The 24215-nt window shown below is 38.4% G+C and overlaps 1 protein-coding gene and 1 long non-coding RNA gene across 2 annotated transcripts in view; one reads left to right on the forward strand and one right to left on the reverse strand.

The window, feature by feature from the left end:
• LOC113684431 (uncharacterized) overlaps positions 1–24215 on the forward strand; it is a 177738-nt gene that overhangs the window by 22605 nt on the left and 130918 nt on the right. The window lies entirely within an intron of this gene.
• On the reverse strand, positions 13710–14265 carry LOC149038204 (uncharacterized). The gene is made up of 2 exons (XR_016181066.1): positions 14108–14265; positions 13710–13847 (listed from the first exon to the last, which is right to left on the reverse strand). It is a non-coding gene; the product is annotated as an uncharacterized LOC149038204 (long non-coding RNA).

Consider the following 24215-nt stretch of genomic DNA (forward strand, 5'->3'; position numbering starts at 1 on the left):
GTATACCTTAAACTTTGACCACATAACGGGTTCTAATTGCAAAGCGTGCTCTGAATACCTAAGTATAAATTCTTAAATCTAAGAAAGATATCATCAGACATCTCCAAATTATACTAAGGTAAATTTAAAGCCATGAAAAAAGTTTGAACAGGAAATTTTCAAAAAAATGCAAGTTTTATCCTGATGCCCTGAACCTTTTTAACTACGGCCCAGATTTGCATTTATTCATGAACATTTTCACCAAAATAATTCCCATTGAGGACTACATGGCTTACTTCAATTGTTTCCCTAATTTAATGGCGTAAATGTTTTCCTGATGAAAACAACAAATTCCATGTCACCTACATTAAAAGTCACAGCAATGGAAACTTCAGTTAAAGTAAACTCTGCTTCGCTATTTCCTTGTTTAGATTACATGGACAATTTGTCTCTGTCGTCGTTCTCTAAAACAAACTGATGAGTGTTTGATAAAACGGACTAATTGATCAAACTCGTTTGATTGAAAGCAGGCCGTTGTAGCCAGCTCTTTGACTTGTTGTAGGCCTTTTTCCCGAGAAATTTCAATTTTTGTTTCAACATTTGTAAAAGTCATATTAAAAAAGTCAAGCGGGCGGAAAACAATTGTAGGCCGGGCCCGCGGGACTAGAGGCTAGCCACACCCCTGAGAGTAGGTCTAATGTCTCTAACATATGGTCAGTAAATTCAACAACATCATCTCTGATGATTACTTCTTCAAATTAAGCTTAGAATGGCAATCTTGGCACTGATGGAATTAGATTGCATTAAAATGGATTGAAAAAAAGTTGAAAATGATAATCAATTTTTTTGTAAAGATAATTGCAAATTGCAACAAAGTAATTTATGACGTAGAAAAACCATTAAGATCAATTCACATATGGCTGCGAGTTTTGCAAATCACATTTTTGAAATTAAAATTTCGCCACCTTTTGCAAATGACAAACTGTTTCTTTGCTTATCAAAAGCTTAGAGTATCAACGTAATTAAAACCCGGTGGACAAGCTCCTGGTTGTGTACAAGAAAAGAAACCTTTAAATTATTTTACACATAGCTAATTGCAATAAAGGAATAGATCTGAGTGTCATTTTGGCGAAACGAAAACCTCGTAGTCGTTTTCAACAACTTCAGGCATTAACAGCAGAAGCCTTGTTGCATCTTGTTCTCTTCGCAAGCATCTAAATTTGTAAAGGTAAAAAAAATTGCAATTCCACTGAACAAAATATACTGAAATAGTCTGTTTTATTTCTTCACCAAAGTAAAGTCACAGATCTCAAGCTCCATTTAACAAAAAAGTAAAAAAAATAGCCAAAAAGCGCCAAAATGGAGAAGCATTTAAACCTTCCAAGTTCCAGCGTCATTCATTTTCAGATGAAATAAAAAAGTTTTCATTTATGTGATTTCATATTCAAATTTTCTCTTTCCTTTACCTTGAAGTCAAGAGTGACGTCATCTCCAATCAGCAAAAAGGGCGCCCAGTGTTTGATGTCGCAGAACTTGTCTGATTCTCTGAAGCTTTTCATGGCCAGGTTCAGTGACTCGCTTGCTGGTTTACCTCCTGCAAGTTGTTGATAAAAGTATTTCATGAACTCAAGAGTAGCCTCGTCATCAATCGCCCACAGGGAAACCACAATAGACCGAGCACCAGCCCCCATAAAAGCGCGCGCAATGCCAACCACACCTTCAGCCTTGATCTCGCCCCGGCCGCTGTGGCAGCAACTAAGCACAACAAGTTTGGCCCGAAGTTGAGCATTCAACACATCTCCAATTGTTAAAATGTAATCCTCCTCCGTTGGCACAGTAGATATTCGGTCTGGGTCAGGTGTAAGAGCAATTTCGCCAGTTTCCATACATCCGTGTGCCGCAAAGTGAACTAGGGAAACGGAACTGATTCTTTTCAACACCTCACGTTTTGTGGCCTGACTGCCAGTGATTGGCGTGATATTCAGAATTTTTCCGATCATTTCTACTTCTCTTTTAGCATACTGAAGCTGCTCGAAGACTTTCTTTCCCTCGCTGTTAGTAACCTCGGATACCCACGGATCTCCTACAAGTAACGCACCACTGCTTTTGTGATAATAATCTGGGCAATCGGCGATGAGTCTAAGACTTGCTAACGATGGAGCGACTCGGATTGTGAACGATTCACACAGGTATTTAGAATTACCATCCTTCAATGCAGCGTAAGGAGCGATCCACAGGGGTCCATCAGGAATAATGAGTAGCTCATCCCCTTCAATCAAGTCAGCCACCGGCTTCATAACGATATCATACAAAGTGCTCAAGCATCCGTCTTGTTGGATGTGAAGTTGAGGCTTGGCTTCTTTGGTTTTCTCATCCACTTTCGAACGGCCCTCCCTCAAAGCATCTAAAGATCGATTCTCGCATCTCACATTAGAACGAACACCAAGTTGTGTATAGACACCGAGCATGAACGCCTCAAAGGACAGGCTAGATCCACTATTCTCTGAAACAAAACCTTTGAGTTTACTTTGTCTTAACTGAACTTGTTTTCCTTCGGACACAACCCAAAGATTGACGTTAGCTTTGTCCACTGCCTGAAAGACAGTGTTTGATGGAACGTTTTTTAAAACTGCACAATCTTCATCTTCTCCCTTGTGGTGACTTGTTCCACCACAAAAACTGGATTCCATGAGGTCGGTCAGAGCTTGAGCTCGTCCTTTCTCAGCAACAAATAAGGCTTCATCTACATAACCTTGTTCTACGAGAACTCTCCACAAACCCGTATACGCCACTTGATGCTGATTTCGAAAATTAATTTTCCACTCATCTTTAGATATTAGAAGTACTCTCAAGGAATTGAATAAGTTTATGCTAGCTTGGTAATGTTCAACGGCTTTTGGAAGTCAACCTTGCAACTCAAAAACCAATCCTAATGAATAGTAGGCCGTTGCCTCCATGGATTTGTCTCCTACTTCTTTAGCTACTATAAGATGTAGTTTCTGGTACTCTATGGCTTTTTTTAAATCACCCAGACGGCCATAAGCATTGCCAAGATTGCCATAAGCAACTCCCTCCCCATGCTTGTCTCCTACTTCTTTAGCTATTTTAAGACGTAGGTTGTGGTACTCTATGGCTTTTTTTAAATCACCCAGACCAAAAAAATCATTGCCAAGATTGCCATAAGCACCACCCTTCCCATGCTTGTCTCCTACTTCCTTAGCTATTTTAAGATCTAGGTTGTGGTACTCTAGGGCTTTTTTGAAATCACCCAGACGGTCATACATATTGCCAAGATTGCCATAAGCCTTACCCTCCCCATACTTGTCTCCTACTTCTTTAGCTATTTTAAGATGTAAGTTGTGGTACTCTATGGCTTTTTTGAAATCACCCAGACCGCGATAAGCATTGCCAAGATTGCCATAAACGCTACCCTCCCCATGCTTGTCTCCTACTTCTTTAGCTATTTTAAGATGTAGGTTGTGGTACTCTATGGCTTTTTTGAAGTCACCCAGACGGTCATAAGCATTGCCAAGATTTCCATAAGCAACACCGTCCCCTTGCTTGTGTCCTACTTCTTTAGCTATTTTAAGATGTAGGTTGTGGTACTCTATGGCTTTTTTGAAATCACCCAGATGCCAATAAACATTGCCAAGACTGCTATAAGCGTGACCCTCCCCATGCTTGTCTCCTACTTCTTTAGCTATTATAATATGTAGGTTTTGGTACTCTATGGCTTTTTTGAAATCACCCAGACGGCCATAAGCATTGCCAAGATTGCAATAAGCGTTACCCTCCCCATGCTTGTCTCCTACTTCTTTAGCTATTTTAAGATGTAGGTTGTGGTACTCTATGGCTTTTTTGAAATCACCCAGACTAAAATAATCATTGCCAAGATTGCCATAAGTGACACCCTCCCCGTGCTTGTCTCCTACTTCTTTAGCTATTTTAAGATCTAGGTTGTGGTACTCTATGGCTTTCTTGAAATCACCCAGACAGTGATAATTATTGCCAAGATTGCCATAAGCACCACCCTCCCCATGCTTGTCTCCTACTTCTTTAGCTATTTTAAGATGTAGGTTGTGGTACTCTATGGCTTTTTTTAAATCACCCAGACTAAGATAAGCATTGCCAAGACTGCCATAAGCGTTACCTTCCCCATGCTTGTTTCCTACTTCTTTAGCTATTTTAAGATGTAGGTTGTGGTACTCTATGGCTTTTTTTAAATCACCCAGAAAAAAAAAATCATTGCCAAGATTGCCATAAGCGGTACCCTCCCCATGCTTGTTTCCTACTTCTTTAGCTATTTTAAGATGTAGGTTGTGGTACTCTATGGCTTTTTTGAAATCACCCAGAAGGCCATAAGCATTGCCAAGATTGCCATAAGCTTTACCCTCCCCATGCTTGTGTCCTACTTCTTTAGCTATTTTAAGATGTAGGTTGTGGTACGCTATGGCTTTTTTGAAATCACCCAGACGGTGATATGCATTGCCAAGATTGCCATAAGCGTTACCCTCCCCATGCTTGTCTCCTACTTCTTTAGCTATTTTAAGATGAAGGTTGTGGTACTCTATGGCTTTTTTGAAATCACCCAGACTTAGATAAGCACTGCCAAGATTGCCATAAGCACCACCCTCCCCATGCTTGTCTCCTACTTCTTTAGCTATTTTAAGATGTAGTTTGTGGTACTCTATGGCTTTTTTGAAATCACCCAGACGGTCATAAGCATTGCCAAGATTGCCATAAGCGTTACCCTCCCCATGCTTGTGTCCTACTTCTTTAACTATTTTAAGATGTAGGTTGTGGTACTCTATGGCTTTTTTGAAATCACCCAGACGGCCATAAGCATTGCCAAGATTGCCATAAGCGTTACCCTCCCCATGCTTGTGTCCTACTTCTTTAGCTATTTTAAGATGTAGGTTGTGGTACTCTATGGCTTTTTTGAAATCACCCAGACGGTGATAAGCATTGCCAAGATTGCCATAAGCCTTACCCTCTCCATGGTTGTCTCCTACTTCTTTAGCTTTTTTAAGATGTATGTTCTGGTACTCTATGGCTTCTTCTCTCTGATTATGGAGATCTATGACTTTCTTAACATCACCTGAACTTGCACTACCGTGGTCATGACTAATAGGATCTTTTTCCTCCATGGATTTGTCTCTCACTTTACTGACAGACTGAAGTCTTAATGACAAGAAGATCCTATTGTTTTTGTCAATCTTTTTTATGTTAAGGGTTAAAAATGTGGAAAAAACAAAAAAGATTATGTTTCTGATTATATTGATATGGAACAGTCCGTTTTAACATTTGCGTGCTTGGTTCCCAAACCCCTGAACAAGAGCCATGATTAAGGGTGACCTTGTTATGATAAAAACATTGCTGCCTTTTAAATGCAAACTACTTTGTTATTATCGTTTCTAGATACTGGTCTCTATCACAACAAGGTCACCTTCAGCCTCACTCCAAATCAAAGGCTTGGCAACTAAGTACACAACTATAAAATGGCCCATTAGGAGGGCTTTGCATGAAAGGTAGAGGATTTATCAACATTCAGTCTTAAAGTCAGTTATGAAGTAAATCTACACTTCAAAAAATGTTTTTTTTCTGTGTGCAGCCTCAAAATTTAACGCGCAATACCTAGATTTAATCCCTAGTTTCCAAAAACTGAGCAGCACTTGCTTAATTTCTAAATTAATATAGCTTTAACATCTGACGAATGCTTTACAGCAGTGGAAGAAATGAGTCTATAACACAAATAAGTAAATCTGCATAAGTAATGTAGACATTACCGAGCTTTTTGTTTTGGCTTATTTTAGAGAGATCATCTACTCAAGTACTATGTATAAACTGGATAAAATTTAGTCTTCTAACCCTTTAACTCCCATGAGTGACCAAAAGAGAATTTCTCCTTACAATAGCAATACAATATCAATCAGATAAGTGTTGAGAGTAAAAAAGATATATCAATTTAAAATTGTTAGTTGATGCAATAGTGAATTCTCTGTACTAACATTACAAGAATTGTATGGTTGACAGTAAGGATAATTACAAATTTGGTCTGGGAAATTAAAGGGTTATGTAAACTAATCTACCAGTTATTGGCATGGATAGTAGAACTAAGTCAAATTGGCTAAAAGGAGTAATTTCATTAATAAGTCATGAGGTAATAACTTCTTCTATGTTTTTAATCACACACACTTAAAGCATATGAGCTGACAAGTTCCCATCATAATTAATACCCTTCTTTGTATTTTCTCCCTTGAAACATCAAATTATGGAAACTTTTTTCCATTATACCCACGGTTAAAAATGAAAGATTCCTTCAAAGGATACAGCTAGTCCCTTATCACACCAATTGATTGCTTCTTCAAATCTCTTCAATTCAACACAAGCAGTGGCTCCTGTAGGCAACAACACAAAGAAGCATACTATTACTGTAGCTCAATTCTGAGAAAAGAACCTGAAACCATTGAAATCATTACAGACCAGAAGAAAAAAAAAAAAGACAAAGCAAAACAATGCAAAAAACTAAACGGAAAAGAATAAACAGGCCCTATTAGGTTTCAGCTAGATTTATTTAGCCTTACAGACAACTGAAACTTCTAAGAACACTTAAATTAGGATCAACAACTCCCTCAAAAACACTAAAAGTTAGGTAAGTCCTGATCCTTCTTTTTAAAACAGCTAGATAGTGACTTAAGAGCGTGTCCACGAGAGCACCGGGCAGTCGTGCTACATGCCATCTCACCGATTTCAATGAAACTTTGTCAGTTTAAAGGGTCTACCTTAAAACTCCAAAAAACAGCCTGATTTCTGTTTTGGTTCTTTCCAGGGGGAGATAGACCACCCCCCGCTCTTTCTTGGTTTTCACCAAGGAAATCGCTTCAAATAGGTAAAATGTATGAAGCTCTCACTGCGATGGTATTTAACTGATTACTTTGAAGATTTGCACACATATTTTAACATCCTTAATTAATGGCCGCGGCGAGTATCAGTCAGTTTGATCGACGGCTTGTCAATCAACAGAGGCAAATATACGATAGTGTCTTTAGACTTTTTGATTCATCTAAATATTTGACAACTTTGAGGTCAAATATCACCCGTTGCCAGAAAGCTACAACACTAATCTTAATTACCCTTTATAACCCATCATTTCATCTCTGAAAATCATCAAAAAAATCTTTGGGCACCATCGTATTTTTGCCTTGGATACTTTTTAAAATCTGCGACTGTGACAAGTTTCTCTCAACTACACCTGTCACGCAATTCTTGCTCTAGGCGGTCACTTGACAAAATAAACCTACATTTTTTAGCTCTTTATACAAGTTGATTGGTCAAGAAAGGTGAAAACTGTGAAAAACTTTCGAGATTTTTTGTAGGAATGGAAAATTTCAAGTTTAGAGAGACGCATGTTGACGGAAGATCAATGGGAAAATCGTAGCGTTTCTTTCTTCAGTCGTTTATTACTTTGAAGATTTGCTAAAATCAGGACATAGGGCTCTTGTACAGAACAAAAAATTCATTAGCCTATACTTTGATCGTCTATTATCATTATCGCACAGTTTACAATAAGGAAACTTTAACAGGAGAGGAGATTTTAAGGTCACATGTCGCCTGCTTGTTGACGTACAAGTTCCGAGTGTAACAACTTCGGCTTTTCCATACCGCGAATGACGGGAAACTCTGCCCCCCTTATTTGTTAGGAATTATAAGAAAGTTCGCATATAACGCGCGCTGTCATTGGTTGAAAGAGCGTTTTCTATGAGAGTATAGAGCATAGAGCTGAGCTAAAGCTGTCACGTCATCTGCCAATTGTACTATGTTCGACCTTTTCCGGGACTTCTTTTCAGCTTTTTTCCGATAATTGGAATTTCCAAACTGAAGCGAGCCGGCAAGTAGCAACAGAAGAATCAAACAAAGGTTTGTAAACATACCAGGCGCCGTAATTTACGTTATTAAAACGTGAGCGGATACGAAAATCCTCAAAGGAAAAACAAATTAAACATTCCGAGTTTTAAAGATTTTCACGCTCAGTTAGATTGCAAGCTTACGTACGGCAATAAAAATCAAACACAGCTAACACTCGTATAGTATATAAAGTTCAGTGTTCAAAAACAAAACAGAACAAAACAGAAATGATAAAAAATATAACCAAACTGGCATAATTGTTAAAATTCATACTAATCATGACGGTGTCTGAGCGAATATGATCATGCTGAAGTTCATCGCGGCTCGCTTATCATGGCGATCTCCGGTCATCACAGTAACGCAAGCCTCAGAAACTACATCGGCCGCCCTTCGAGTGAAAAAATAAGAGCTTGCTATGATATCCTTTCCGATACGTTGAGTGGCAATTCACATCAGCCACTGCAACCGAGTTTTGCGGCGCTGTCATCACGAGCGATCTTCGATCTTCCGGTGAATTCGGCTGTCGTTCATTCAAAAGACACTCGCCTTCAACAGTTTGTTTTCTGCCTTATCATGTGGAAAAAACTCGCGTGTTTTTATGAGCCATAATTCGGTTGAAGTTCACTGAACATTTCACTCGAAGATTCTGTATTAGAGACTCAAAAACTTCAGGCAAAGGTGTTAAGTTCGACTTGCCGAACTATTTTAGTTTGTAAACTATCCTAGAATGTGAACTTTGATGGTTTTTGAACTTTGATGGTTTGACACTTTTGACAGCTTTAGTCTTGTACAGCCAAACAGATTATTTGAACCATTCTAACAGGGATTCTGATTGGCTTATTGTAGCGTGCTTTATGAGAGTGTAGAGCATGCTGACGACATTGTTGTTCGCTTTGGAAATAAAGTTTGTTTTGGAAATTGAAAGTAATGCTTGGGTAATTTAACGGATTCTTTATTATAAAACAAATAGAGAAGCCTTGACTGTGCTCTGTTCTGTTATAAAGCACTTAGGAAGCGGCTAGAGCACTCAAGAAGTGGGAAGAAGCACTCGACTACTTCTCGTGTTTCTCCCTACACTTCTTTCGTGCTCTAGCCGCTTCCTGCGTGCTTTATAACAGAACAGAGCACAGTCAAGGCTTCTCTATTTGTTAAATATCAATAGCCTCATAAATTCATTAACTACGCCGTGTTTCCAGAAAATAAGGGTGGAAAATGTTTTTTCCACTTTCCACCATCAAGAAATTCCACGTATAGGAATAGTATTTGTAGGGTCACTGCGTGACCTTTTATGAGAAGTAAAAATTGTTTATTTTTTTTTTCAAGAAGACACTTCTAAAAAGTTCCTAATCCTTCTGTTATCTTATTTTGTTGTTTTTTGACTGCAAATATCATCGGCATTTGCTATTATTTTCGCTGATTGTCATGGCCTTTCCTGCGTGCACGTGCGAGCTAGTTCATATACAGGACTCTTTCGAGTTTCTCTGGCCGGTGTCGGGCTTATGTGTCTAGGTCTGGTTCAAAAGATATCTGCACGCTGCAACACGGGTTCCTATGTTTTCTCCCTTTTCTTTATTTGTATTTTCATTCTCTTACTTGCATTATCACACATTTATGTTTTTTTTATTCCCTCAGCACGTTCCCTCAGATTTGGAAGTAGGCCATGAAAAGTCAATATTGACCAGAACTGAAATCTTTTTTTATCATTATTTGTTTCGGAGAACCCCCGTCATTTGTGACTTTATTTCTCAAGAAAATGTGTTTTTATTTGCTATTTATTTCCATTAGAACATGAAACTAGGTCCTGATAAGTTTTTTTGTCTCGTGACTCCCAAAAACTGTGTTTGCGATAACATCAATTGAGAAATCAAGGGCAATTACGCCTGAGAAATTCGCTTGTAGTCTTCTACCCGCAGAAGGCAACTCCATATAATGAAACGTTCTAAGACCTCTGTAAACTGGAGACATTGGGTAATGTTGAGGAGTGAAATATTTACACTAAATCTGTGACCCTTAAACGGATCACGTACTCGTACGTGTAACGTCCGGAAAATGTCACGCATGTATAACACCGTAGGCGCACCTGGCGTATTCTATCCACTGACTTCAACAGTAAAGAGACAACTTATTTACTATTTGTATATGAGCAAGCTTATTTACCCTACTTGAAAAAATCCTTGATGAAGTCTACTATTGTCAAACGAAACGCGTGGGAGATAAATACAAGTTTTTACTTTCTCAGTTCGTGCAGTGATGCTCACTAGTTTGTTCGTCAAAAATGCTTTTAATGTGAAGTCACGTCGACCTCGACAGAAAAACTGAGCTCACCCTGTCATAATCAATGGTTTGATACCGTAAGTACCAATTTAGGTACATCATTGGGCTTTGATCACAATGATGAAAAAAAGTGCGTTTCCTCACGCTCGCCACGTTTATTCTTTGGAAAATTTTTTTACTGGAGGGTGATGTCGCTTAGCTTGGCGCGTCTTGACTCTGGCCGACGAGAATTATCGAGGTGAACTCTACGAAATTCAAGTCAAATGTTTTAAAAACTTTGTCTACCCTTGATTTGCACGCAGAAAAAAAAGGCAAATCCCGAACGGTATTTCAAAACACTTTGTTCATTAGTCAATTTATGAACTGTTTCATAGCAGCCCGAGGAAAAAGAAAAATTGAAACAACCGGCGTATCGGTCAAATGAATTCCAATTTTTTCAACAAGCAGTTGTTAAGTTCATTTTTCCAAGTAAATTTAAGTGGGGGTCATTTTTTTGTGACAGCCTATCAAAGATAGACATCTCTGAAACGTCTCTGAAACTCTTTTTAAAAAGAGCGTACACTTCCGGGGATATTTTCCTCCTTCTCGCAACAGCGCAACAGACATTGTTAATCCTATGTAGTGTAGGTGTATCAGTTGTATTACGTCTTCATAGTAATGCCATACAAGAAATCGAGTGTCTAAAAAGCCCTCAATTCAATCTAACACTCGAATTGATAAAGTCAAGATGGTGCAGTTGTCTTGTTCATTTGCAACTAACTGTACAACCAAATGTTACTTTCCTCGCCCTGGCCAGGGACGGCAACAACTCACACCTCTAAATTCGTGGGTATACAGCTTAAAAAAAACATTTGAGAGACGTCGATGTATCCCAAACATGCGTTTCGTCCGAGATGAAGCTTATTCTAGCGCGTATTGGCTTATTTGGAGATTACGAAGGCCGCAATTTCACGATGTACCTCAAATATCGTGCACAACTTGGTGTGAGATTCAGACCTTCGGGTTCGTAAATGCCAGTATCCTCCTCATAAAAATCGGAGACATAAAGTGAGAGAGAGATGAATCTGCAGATGGCAGAAGAAATCAAAGCTGGTGGCGAGTCTTTCTGGTGGCGGCAAGGTGACTGTAAACCTAAACAGAACGCGTACTGTAGCTGCTATCTTAGAGTCGACAATGAATAAGGAGAAGGGCAAGAAGAGCGCTTATCTGAACATCAGTTTTCCTAACTGGTGATTTGTGACTGAGATGAACTTTATCTCATATGATTGCTAGGGATACGCAGGTATTGTAGAGGCGCTCACATAAATAGAGGTGGGCGATCCTCCCTCTGACTTAAGAACTGCGACAAGTTTATAGCGCAGACCAACTGGCACAGTTTGAAGCACCTCAGGGTCTCACTAGACTCATCACATTAGAAACTTTCAGCAAACTAGTCGTAGAAGCGGGTGCTTATCAGCAACGTGCACAGATTTCTGAACGCGGGTCATCGCGAGAACTATACCCAATCCGTCATAGACGGAACAAGAAAGCGAGATATTCTTGCTAAAAGAAGGATGTATCAAGACGTTTCAGTCATTGGCTGCCATCCAAATGTACCCTGACAAAGACAAACACAGTGAAGCCGACAAAAAAATCCCGCCTAGGATAAGATCAAGAGGAAATGGACTAAGACCGGCTTGCCATTCTATAGGGGACGGCTACGTTCGAGGTCGGACCTCAGGTAAAAATTTTGACGAACAATCCCTAACTAGCCAGGAGGACTTGGGATGGGCTCTTTGGAAAACACAAAAAACAGCCACCTTTTCTCAGAAAGCAGAGAATTATCTCCTAGACGTGTGCTGGACAAGGGAGGAAACTAGTAAGGCAACCGCCTCTAATGTGATTTCCCAAATATCGAGTTTAAGAGACGACACCAGCCAGAAATGTTGTCTAAGACTGACCGGTTGATACAGCAGCAAATCGCTCGATACTTCAGCCGGTTATCTGCCGTAACAAAAATTGGTTTATTGATGAGGTCCCCCTCTGTAAATATGAATAAGGACGGAGAGGCCGATGCCAATGATCTAGCTTCAGAATTCGAAACTGACCGAACAAGGCAGAAGATAACGAGAGACCTTATTTTAGACGAAGACTGCAGGAGAAGGTAGGTCATCTCACTTTTCTCTCATGTTTATTGTCTTTGCTCACGAAAACAACTGGCTATGTCTTGGGATTTCATCAAGGGAAATTTGCAGGAAAGCTACTCGTCAAATTACCACTGACTCAGATTCGTATTTAGAAATTTTACAAGTCACGCAATTAAACGCCGGCAAGAGATGTAGATTTATGTGTAGTAATAGAATGCTTAAAAAAATATGCAGATATTTTAAGATCGAAGCAGGCAAATAATCATAGAGATCCGCAGATTATTCTGAAATTGTTATCTAGCAGACAGCATGAACAACGCGCTTGAATAATTCCTACTAACAGTCTTCGGGTCACACAACAGATGTTAGCTTAGCGGAGTTCTGCATGGAAATGTTCGATGGCGGTAAGTGACAATGACAACACTATTTTAATTTTATTTTCGGGATAGAGGCACAGTTTTTAGTCCGATAGAACTATTGATATTTGCTCTCGAGCGAGAGCGCAGAATTTCTCGTCTGTAAAAGCCGAAGTTGTAGCACACTGGAACAATTAGTAATATCAACCAACACGCAGCATGAAATAAAATGAGCAATGATGATGATTAACAATCATATTATAGACTAATGAATGTTTTTGTGCCGTATAAAAGCCATATCTGCTGATTTTAGCAAATCTTCAAAGTAATAAACGACTGAAAAAAGAAACGCTACGATTTTCCCCTTGATTTTTCGTTTACATGCATCTCTCTAAACGTGAAATTTTCCATTCCTACAAAAATCTCGAACGTTTTTCACATTTTTCACCTTTCTTGATCAATCATCTTGTATAGAGAGCTAAAAAATGTAGGTTTATTTTGTCAAGTGACCGCCTAGAGCAAGAATTGCGTGACAGGTGTAGTTTAGAGAAACTTGTCACAGTCGCAAGTTTTAAAAGGCATCCAAGATAAAAATACGGTAGTGCCCAAAGATTTTTTTGATGATTTTCAGAGATGAAATGATGGGTTATAAAGGGGAGTTAGGATTAGTGTTGTAGCTTTCTGGTAACGGGAGATATTTGACCTCAAAATTTTAAAATATTTAGATGAATCGAAAAGTCTAATAACACAGTCGTATATTTGCCTCTGTTGATTGACAAGCCGTCGATCAAACTGACTGATACTCGCAGCAGTGCTCTCGTGGACACGCTCTTAACATATCTGACACCTGTGACTCATTGAACTTAAGGAACTAAAATATTCATGCTGAAATTTTGCTTTGCATTCCGCATCGAGTTCTTCATCCCGTTCAAAATAATATTCTCATCATGATTAATGGAAAGTAATGGCGTAGCAGTCAAGAGCTGGATTCAAATGTACATCTGGGTGGTCTAGACCTCTTAATTAAAGTCCATTGAGACAAGATTGAACTCTATTTAACCTCATTTAACCTTAGAGTGTTGAGTTCTTTTTTTATTATTATTATTATTGTACAGCTAACATATCTAACCTCTCACAATTGCCTTAAAGAAAATTGGATTTAACTCAATGGCTGCTTCTGCATCCCCTAGTGAATCCTGGTGATTTCCTGTTATTGAAATAAATATCTCTGATTAGCCATACATGTTGCAAACCAACTACCATTACTACAATTTTGAGAAAAACTTGTGATGCTCGTTGATATCTGGGGTAAGAGGTTACTTCTTTGTATATTTGAGAGGCCAAGATAAGATGTAAATTTTTCCGGGCATGCATTCAAAATTATCACCTTTTTCAGAAAACTAATACTGACAACTCAATAGCTTCAAAATGGAAAAAAAATGCCTATTAAAGCTCTCATCATCTTACCAAGTTTAGAATGTGCAATAGCCCTGTTGTTGTGCAGTTTGGCCTTCAGTTCTTTCTCATTGCAGTTCATTTTTATTCCTTTGGTGTAAAAATGAATAGCATTGATGAAATCTCCTTTCTTGAAGGCCTCATTACCCTCATTCCTATAAACATCAGCTGTGGCTGCAAAGAAAAAATAAAATAATTCGAAAAAAATTAATAATAGGTGTCAAAGTCTGTGGTCGTAGTTAATAATTATTAGTGTATAATCAGAGCTGCCAAGATCTGGAGATTTAAAATCTGTAGATTTTCAGTAGTTATGATGATGCCAATGATGTAGGTGACAAAATGGGTAAGAATAACGATGAGAGTTAAGCATCACTCAACTTGAGGCAAACCCAACCCCTGGGCATTTAAATTTTTGGAGATAGGTTTCCTAAAATTCCTATTCCCTGGGCAAAATTAATAAAATATTCAAATGCCCCACACAATTTTATGTAAAAGGCGAAATAATTAGCAATTTGACTTTCAACTAGTTGATCAAGCTTTAAAAACTAATTGACCAAGCTTAAAAACCTAGATCTTGAAGCCTTATTTCTTCTGAGCCATTTGTTAGTGAAAGTGCACTATCTACCTTAAACACCTCCATATTCAAATTAGGTCAAGTATTAGAAAATTAGATGGGACAGTTTCCCCCCCCCCCCACCCTCTTTGGCTTGGATGAAGATCAAATACCTGTGGGTTGCTCGAGGAGAAGGGAGGGAATGTTGAAGCTTTCAAAGTGAGTGTGTTTCATTAAATAAGAAAGATGATGGTGATGATGATGATTATGGTACCTATGATGCAAACTTACACAATGGATGTTATATGATGATCAAATAAAGTCTTAACTTATTATAACTTTGTGTTATTGCTTTGAACTGTTAGAAAAGAAAATAGCAAAAGTTTCTTTGTCATAGATCTTCTCAAAGAACAACATATTGTAATCATCGAAGAGAGTCATGACTGGCCAAATATCCTTTAAAGTGGTCATACAGTGTATGTATCCTTTTCCACATCTGCTTGCATTCTTGAAACTCATCCTGATCTAATAGAAATTTTTCTAACAATTACTGAAGCCGAAGTTGAACCTAGCTCACCTCGTAAAGTGTCCTCGTCAAAATTTGGTGCATTTTCTTTGTCAGGTAAGTCTTCATTTTCACATGGAACTTTAATTGAACTTCTTCCTGTAGCCATAGCAACTGTGAGAAGACTGATGCTTCTTACAAAGTTGTTCTTTTAAGTCATCCTAGCCTGAAAAAAAGGTGATTGAAAATGGTTAAAAACATCAGCTCAACATATTACCCAGTTGCAAAATAAATATTTTTTTCCGTTTTGAGAATGGGAGGGATACATAGACACAAAATCAAAAGCCAATTAAGAGCTAATGTCAACAAGCATCAGACAAACGGATACATAGACACAAAATACATATAGGGATACATAGATATACAGGGATACATAGACACAAAATCAAAAGCCAATTAAGAGCTAATGTCAACAAGCATCAGACAAACGGCGGCAAGTCACCCAAATTCGTTTTCTCTCCTACTTTCATATTTTGTAGCCCAATATGTCCTAATTATTGTGGTGTAGTTTTTTTGTAAAAATACATTTTAGTTTTTGCGAAATGATTTTTTTCGTTGGACAGCTCAAATATGCAAATTTTCACTCTGAATATTACCCGAGTTGTGTGACCTCATGTAACGAATTTACTTGACCTCCGGTATTTCTGTCGGCATAATCCTTTGTTTTGTCAACTAAACTTAATCCCCTGACATTATTGAGGATGGCAAAGAAATATTTATTTTTTGGTAAATATTTTTGTCCGACATACTTTTTCTATGTCGAAAAGTAGCATCAAAACAAAGACAGTTTTAACAATGACCGATATGACAAAATCTACTGAGCTTCTAGCTTTTAAAAGACAAAAGGATGGTTATAAAGTTACTGTGAAAATTTTCTTTTTGCCGGGAGCTCAGGTTTTACGTTGTGTTTTCCCCTATCCCAGTTATATTAGAAGCTAGTCACGCAATAATTGATACCAACACAAATGAATATTTACCCTGTATGAAGATTTTTGTTTATGTTGAATTGACATTATTACAGTATGTTGCTTTTGTGGTCACTAATCGTTGTTTCAGTGGCAGCCACAGGACGAAATCACATGTTTCCGTATTTCTGAAACGTGGCGGAAACATGCAACTCCATGTTTCCGTTATGTTTAACATGCACAAAAAGTGGTCCGGTTCCGTTGTATACGCAGCAACGGAAACGCGAGAAAACGTCACGAAACCGGTAACAGAAACACAGGTTATCCGTCGTGTTTCCAGAACGGTTTAACATGTTTCTGCCACGTTTCCGTTTACGGATTCTTGCAATTTTGTCCTGTGAGCGTAGCAGTTCAAAGCGGGTTGTTGCTTCAACGCTATTGAAATTTATAGTGTTCTGGCAGGAAAGCAAAGCATGATGCTCTGGGAATAAAAACTCTTTGTGGCCTTTTACATGATATCGGAATGAGTTTTGTTCAAGAACGAGTTCATCCCGGTTGTCGCATGATACCAGAGTAAAATTATTCGAAACGAGTCATTTGCGAATGAGTTTATTGAGGTTTTCATTCCAAAACGAAACACTTATTCTGGACGACCTTTTGTACCTGTGTAAAGTAAACGCGGTACGACACTCATATCTGTATGAATCCTCTTTTGGAGCGAGGGAAGCATAGAAAAAGGACGTAAATACTTGTTTTTACTACTCGATCGTTTTTATAATTTAAATTATCTTGCATGTGAACGCGGCATGAAATTCATTTCATTCCGGAATGAAACCCATTTTGGAATAATGTAAAAAGGTGCCTCATTGACGGACCATTAGATTTTTGATACGGGGAGGGGGAGGGGGGGTCTTTTACCAATCTTCTTCCATTGAACCCGTGTTCGATTTTTTCGGGGGTTATTGCCCAACACCCCAACACACCCCCCCCCCCCCTGCATCAAAAAATCTAATGGTCCGTCCCTAAGATGCTATCAGGTTCTACAACTTTTCCTGTGATGAAAGAATTTGGATATATAAGTATTACTCGCGTTGTTGTTGTTGTTTTTTTTACATTACCGAGCGAATTTCAAGTGATAATTTCAAGAAGTAAGAAGCAACAACAAAAGGATTCCTATAAAAGCGAGGTGCCATTTTCAGCCATACCTGGTCGGACACCTTGAAAATAAAGGATGACACGCAAGCAGTTTACTGCACATTTGTCATGAAAATAATTCTGATGCCTCTTTGAAAAGAGAAAAAGGCTTGAACAGTGGACATCGCGAGATCTTTGGCTATGTTACAAAAGAATACTTTATGCACTAGAAGTGCACAGATCGAGTTCCGGATGCACTTGAATAGTCTGTTTAACAAATGCAGACCTACAGTTATTTTAATCCCTACCAAATTATCTCAAGACGAACAAAAAAAGTACAGCTGTCCTGCCTCGAAGCAGGACAGATTTTGTCAGTATAAAAATCTGACAGATCAGTGCCTAAAGTTTTTATAAGTAAATAACCACTTTACGTGAATTTTACGAGGTATGAGACTGACAGCTCGTAGTTGGCAAATCACATCTTTTTTTTTTTTAGGTGCTGACAGGGTTGGTGAGGGAGGTGGGGGAGGAGGCGATCAGAAATGGGTGAGGATGCTTGTCGTACCTTTTAGGGGTCAAAATCAGTGATCTGGTACCTTTTATGGTGTCTCCAACTTTAGTGGACTGTCAGAGACCTAGCTGGTACCTTTTAAGATGTTTTTCGCTCAATATAATACCTGAAATAAGCATTTAGTAAGCACTAGGACGATTTTAATGATCTGACTTGAGCCTCTAGAGCACATCGATAAAGAAGTTCTCAGTTTTGGGATTTTTCAATTTTTTTGAGTTTAAATTGGTACTTTATAGGGGTAGATATCTGTTGTTGCCACTCCCACACAGATAAGACTCAGGTACCTTTTATAATTTTATAGGGGTCATTTTCGAAATTCCGGCGTGCATCCTCCCCCTCTTATATATAGGGGCTCCCCGGGGGGTGCTGATACGTGCAGCACACTTGAAATTTAGCAAAGGCAAATTTTGATTTGATTTTCGGTGAAGAGAAAAAAGTTTTGTCAGCGTCTTGTAGCTACTGCGGAAGGGTCCTTTACCACTGTGTGCTTAATTACGCATCCCGCCAGATTGCAGGAAGCCTACAAAGTGCTCAGACATTAGTACAGAAAACTCCGCCTCTGTCTAGATTTTTGAAAATTTGAAGATTTACAAAAGACAGTCCTAATTGACTGAGATAAATTGGGCAAAAAATCATCATCTGTATGTTGGAAGTTCGTATAATTCGTAACAGAAGCAATTGAAATTATTTAAACCAGAGGCTGTAGTAGGTAGTTAGGTAAAGTCTGTATTTAAGCAGTGGCCCATCCGGACCCTGAGCTTATAATCCCGGATTCCTCACATGAAGCGACTTGGTATTACTACTCCTCCCTAGACATGATGACAGTCCACCCCATGGTTATCCCCCCCCTCCCCCCTCCCTCTTCCCTCCTGTCATTTCATCAGGTTCCCCTGACTAATTTCTGGTACCCATTTATACTCCTGGGTGGAGAGGGGTACTATGAGAGTAAATTATTTTGCACAAAAACAAAACACATGACCTGGCCAGGTTACAAATGCAGATCTCTTGACCCGACTCCACCTCACTAATCATAAGGCCACCATGTCTCCACAAGAGAGGAGAGTTTATGGTGAATCCTTTCTCATAAGAAACAACTTTTGCAAAATCAAAGTAAAATTCTCTTAGCTGATTTTTAAATAAGGATTACTGGTCAAAAATGTGTAAGTTTTTTATTCAATATCCTCCAGTTGAACCGAAATCCATATGTGTGCAGCTGGCTGTTAGTTGAACTGGACACTTATCACAGGAAAAACAATAAAATATATACACTAATGCATGCTGATGTATGTTGATATGGATTTCAATTTGGTACAGGTGCTGATGTTTGTGGTTTACCAGTATATGTATATTAAACTAATTGTTTTTGCAATCATTTCATGTTTAATCTATTTTGTGCTCAGAATTGATTTGTCTTTGATGCTAACTTTAACTATCCTGATAATCCAGACTAGTTGTTTTTCAAATATCATAAAATCCTTGCTGGCTGTCTTCACGTACAAAAAATTTCAAGAAATGTAGAGGCACAAGGAAATCAATTGTTCTGGAATTCAAAATAGCCTTAGATACATGTACAGTATAGATCACATTTTCGAAAGCCAGTACTACCATTCTTACTAACCATTCGAGCACGAGTCTTTACTAGGGAATATTGGCCCAAGGTTACGGCAGTATAGAAATGTCATAGTGCTAATATTTCTCAGTACAGCTCACGAAAGCAAGGTGATACTCATGCATTAATGTCACTTGCACTAAACTAGTTTATTGGGAATTTTCTGGCTTCCAAGTAAAAACATAGGCATGCGTAGCATGCAAGAGTTATTTTTTTTGACCGGGTGGGATGAGATGGAACACTTTGTGTACCTAATGTTTTTATTTTTGTAACAGAAAAAGAGCATAACTTTATAAAAGATCGAAAATATTCATTACTTCACCTTAAGAGAAAGAGAGAGAAAAGGTAATTTAGCTTAACTCACACAGGTATCTTATGGTCTATTTTCTCTATTGTCTGAATACTTGTAAGCAAAAATAAAATGGATCGGTGCCACACTTACTGTTTTCTCCTTCGCAACAGTTGTTTGGTCTCGTCACACAACGCCATCTATTCCCCGACGGAGAGAGAGCGCTAGCGTGATGAGACCAAATAATAGTTGCGAAAGAGACCACGCTTACTGCCGTTCCTCTACCAGAGAGAAAATCAAAATTATTCGTCTACAGTTAGATGCCTGAAAAATATAAATCCATGTAATTCTACTACGAAAATCAAACTGAAACTCTGTTGTATCTCCAATAGACTCTAACCAAAGATATATTGCGATCTCGACCAATGAAGATACATTTCACAAGAGAAAAGGATAATATTTGAGAGAGAGCTCCTTGATTGGTTGTTGCCTATCTGGCCTTTGCCCACTGTGTGTGAAATACTTTATAAAATGCTGGTTGTTTACAAGGAATAAACACGCGATTGGATTGAGTTCAAGGTAGTTAAAAGCCGAGTTTATTCGTAGAAAAAGTCAAAACGCGGGAGAATTGCGTTAAAACTTCACTATCGGTAGCACTAGTTAATGTGAATTTTTTCCAGTGGGGTTGGACATTGCGATTAGAATACTTGATTAAATGCAGGTTGTTTACAAGGAAATGAAACGTGATGGAGCGAAGTTTAATTTAGCAAAATGGAATTTAATTGGCGAAATAAAATTTGTAATCAGTAGACTAGGTCAGGGAAGCAAAATAAAAAGAAATATACATATCCCAAAAATCTGCGCACCCCCTCCCCTACTGCCTCCTTCTACTTGCTTTTCTGGTGGTAATTTCGTTTCTAAGTATTAATTCACTCTCTTTGAGACAAGTTTTCCATTACCAGAAATCCGAGATATCGATCATACTTGACCTCTCCAGGCCTTGGCCAAGAAACAATTATAAAGAAATGTGTGGGATAAAAAATAAATGTTCAAAATCTTCAAGGATCTTTCATTTTCTTGTCAAGATCTTCAGGGGTCTTTTATTTTCTTTCCAAGATCTTTAATTTTCTTGCCAAGATCTTTACGGATCTTCAACATTTTCCTGCCAAGATCGTTCAGGATCTATTTCTTTCTGTCATTTCAAACTAAACTAATAGATAAATATTCGCCACCCAGAATGTCTTCAATGAAAATCACCAACGGGTAGCCCTCATGATTTTATGCGGAACGAGCAAATGCAATTAGGCAATCTCATTTCAAATTTCGTTCAATTTCCGACTCGAGTTATGACGAACAAGAACGAGGAGCATGTAGGACAAAAAAAAGACCAAAGAAGACGATCATTTATTCCAAAATCTATGTGTGAGCTGGATTTCAGCTTATTTTCATTTTCTACAGGTGTGCTGATAAATATTCAGTTACGCTGTGTTCTTAATATAACCTACATTTTTTCAAAAGAGGTCAAATGATGTGTTAAAGAATTCGTATTTTGATTTGTCGCCTTAAAATGTTCTCTGACTTAAAATACCTGCCAAGTTTTGTATCATTTAATAAGCAAGGAGCGTTTTACATCTTACCCTCGAAACGTGTGTTTGTGACAACTGCTTCCTCTTTCAATTTCTATAATGCGAACAGGATGTAACACGTAGACGGTAGTTTATAATCAATAATCGATAACATTTTCATAACTTGCTCTTGTCTGCAATCATATGGTCTAGTGTGTTGTTACCGGCTCACTTTGCTGAAAGACCTATATGAAACCAAGACCCCAAGCCTCATACCGGATTGTCTATATTTTACAATGTAATAAGTTTTTCTTTGTTAATACAAACTGGCAATGTTATTGATGGAACACTGCGAGTGGGTGAGACAAAAATCCTCTTGGTCTAATTAATTGTTTCAGAGCTTACCTTAAAACGACGTTTCGTCAGCGATGGAGCGTTGAATTCGTCCTTAAGCACCTGTTAAATTTGTAAAATTTTGCAAGACCTAAGTTATTTGGATGAGTTATTCAGAAGGTGACTTATAACACGAACAGTGTCGAGAGGGTACTCTTTTTCTAGTGGTCTCACGACGTAGGAATATTTGATTTTATTCCTCTGAAATTTAGCTCGCGATAACCTAGAAGCAACGCTTCGAGCTGGGGATGGCGAGCGTTAAAAATTTCTCGCTGCCACCAAAAGGATGCAAATGACTCACTTTTTGTTTCACGACCATAATGATGTTTTTACCATTGCGTGACATTCTCAGGAAAACCAAAAGTTGATGACGCATTGTGAACTTTCCCGAGGAAATGAGTCATAAATAGTGAATAATTTACGGGCGCGCGTAGATGCGAATTTGGTTGATGGAATACAATTCAAGCCCGTGAAAAATTGCCTAATGTTCACGTAGTGCAATGATTGGGTATATTCTAATGGCTTTGGACGTTGTTTTTATGGTACGTGATGGAACGTGAGTTGTTAGGCGTGTTCGTTGCGCGTAAAGGTGCCGTAAAAACACGTTTGACTTAAAAATAATACAAAAATTGAAATGCGAAACTTTCATGTCCCGATAAATCTCGACCTTAATCAACGAGGCTCTTGCGAAGACCACAAACCACCACGCTTATCAAATGAGCCCAAGATTTCTGGTTAATGTTATTCTTTGTGCACAGCCCCCTGATCCATGACATCATCTATAAGAACATAGGTATACGTAGCATGGGTGGGTTGAGATGGGACACTTTGTGTACCTAATGTTTTCATTTTTGTAACAGAAAAAGAGCATGACCTTCAAACGGAGGAAAATATCGCGTTACTTCACCTTGTCTGAACTCACACCACAGGCAGCCCAAACTCCAGCTGCGAGATGATCATCTTGCGAAATAAGATTCATGGTGATTTTTGCGGATTTTTTCGGATTTTCTTTATCTGGCGGTGGCATACCTGAATATTTTTATGAGTTGTGCCGTATTTTGACTTTACCCACAGGCTCGTCAAATTCAAACAAGGAGTGAAAGTACTAGGCAATACTACAAACCAATGAATAGTCTAGTAGGTTATTTATGATCCAACTGCTTTTTATTCGCCATGTCTGTCTGCTCATTTCTCATAAGGCGGGAAAAGCAAAGTGGATAGAGAATCGCAGCGTGCGTAGCCGACCGGTTAAACAGGTTTTTTTACAGTACAAAATAACCAACTGTACACATGTGGTATATACATATATTCGCATTATTTGAACTCTACCTTGTGCAGTTGGATTATAAAACCAAATTATCTTGTTGTACCCCTCATCAACGCGGCACCACAATTTCCTTAGAAACTAAACCCAGTTATTCATACGTTGCTGATTACAATGCCTGCAGCTGGTGCGAGGCCAAAAGCAACCAAAATATACTTAATATACTGCGCTTGGAGTAGAAATCTCCCAAAAACTCAGCATACTTCGTATACACATACCTTAACATTACTAAAATACTTCTCGAGCGCTTCACATGACTCTCACTTTCATACGATCTGATTAGTTATACTTTATTTTTATTGTTTTTATACTTTTTTTATTATTTTACGTTTTTCCAGTCTATCGAGTTCATGTTCCATTCAAAGCCGTTTTCTTCTTGATTAGTGTTCTTTGTTTGAAAGAAATTTGATCATATGAATTAACGTTTAAGCGTTTGACGAAAATGAAATACCGTATGCGTAAATCAAATGATCGAACAGCTCGTTAAAAGGAAATGTGTAGCAGCGAGAGAGGAGAATTAACAATCAGATCTTGGGAGTTAAGGGGTTTAAGTCTTTTGGAGTGATAGAATTATCACTAGTTCTTCGGATTAGACAGAGATACTCTACTAGATTAAGTCGTTTTGTATATTGCTATTTTATCCGTGAGCCACCCCACAGGTTCCAACGGTCGATCAGCTGAAAAAGGATTCTTTTCGCCTTGTGAAAAAATGGTATCACAGATGTCTCTCTATTTGCCTCTTACTGCTATTTCATACAAGATGCTCGTCACAGGTTCCGGAAAAAAAAAACCAACTCTTTGGCACAACAGACAATTTGCTTACGCACTTTGAATGAGCAAACGCTGATGAGGAAGTCTTTATGTGTTTATGGAAGGAAGTTTCAGTCATCGTCGCTCGGCGTGTGTTGTTTAAACGAAATATTATGCCCCTCATCTTTTGGAGGTGGATTACATCAAAGATTTACTTTTTTCTCAGCAGTGCATATGTGAAATGAAATTGACTGCAAACGGTTCTTACAGAGTCCTCTTGTTGTCATGAGCTTTTGAACTCAGTGAACGACAGTGGTGTCGAGAAACTAAATCATTTTTGCCCCTGATTTTATGTTAGAGGTCCACAGTCAGCATTCAAGTTGTCTCCAACTGATTGACGTTTCGCCTTCCCATTCAAATTTGGTTTCCAGAAGCTGATCATAATTTAAACAACACTTACTC

This window comes from Pocillopora damicornis, chromosome 11 (assembly GCF_964200805.1).
Source record: "Pocillopora damicornis chromosome 11, jaPocDami1.2, whole genome shotgun sequence".
Classification (NCBI taxonomy): domain Eukaryota; kingdom Metazoa; phylum Cnidaria; class Anthozoa; order Scleractinia; family Pocilloporidae; genus Pocillopora; species Pocillopora damicornis.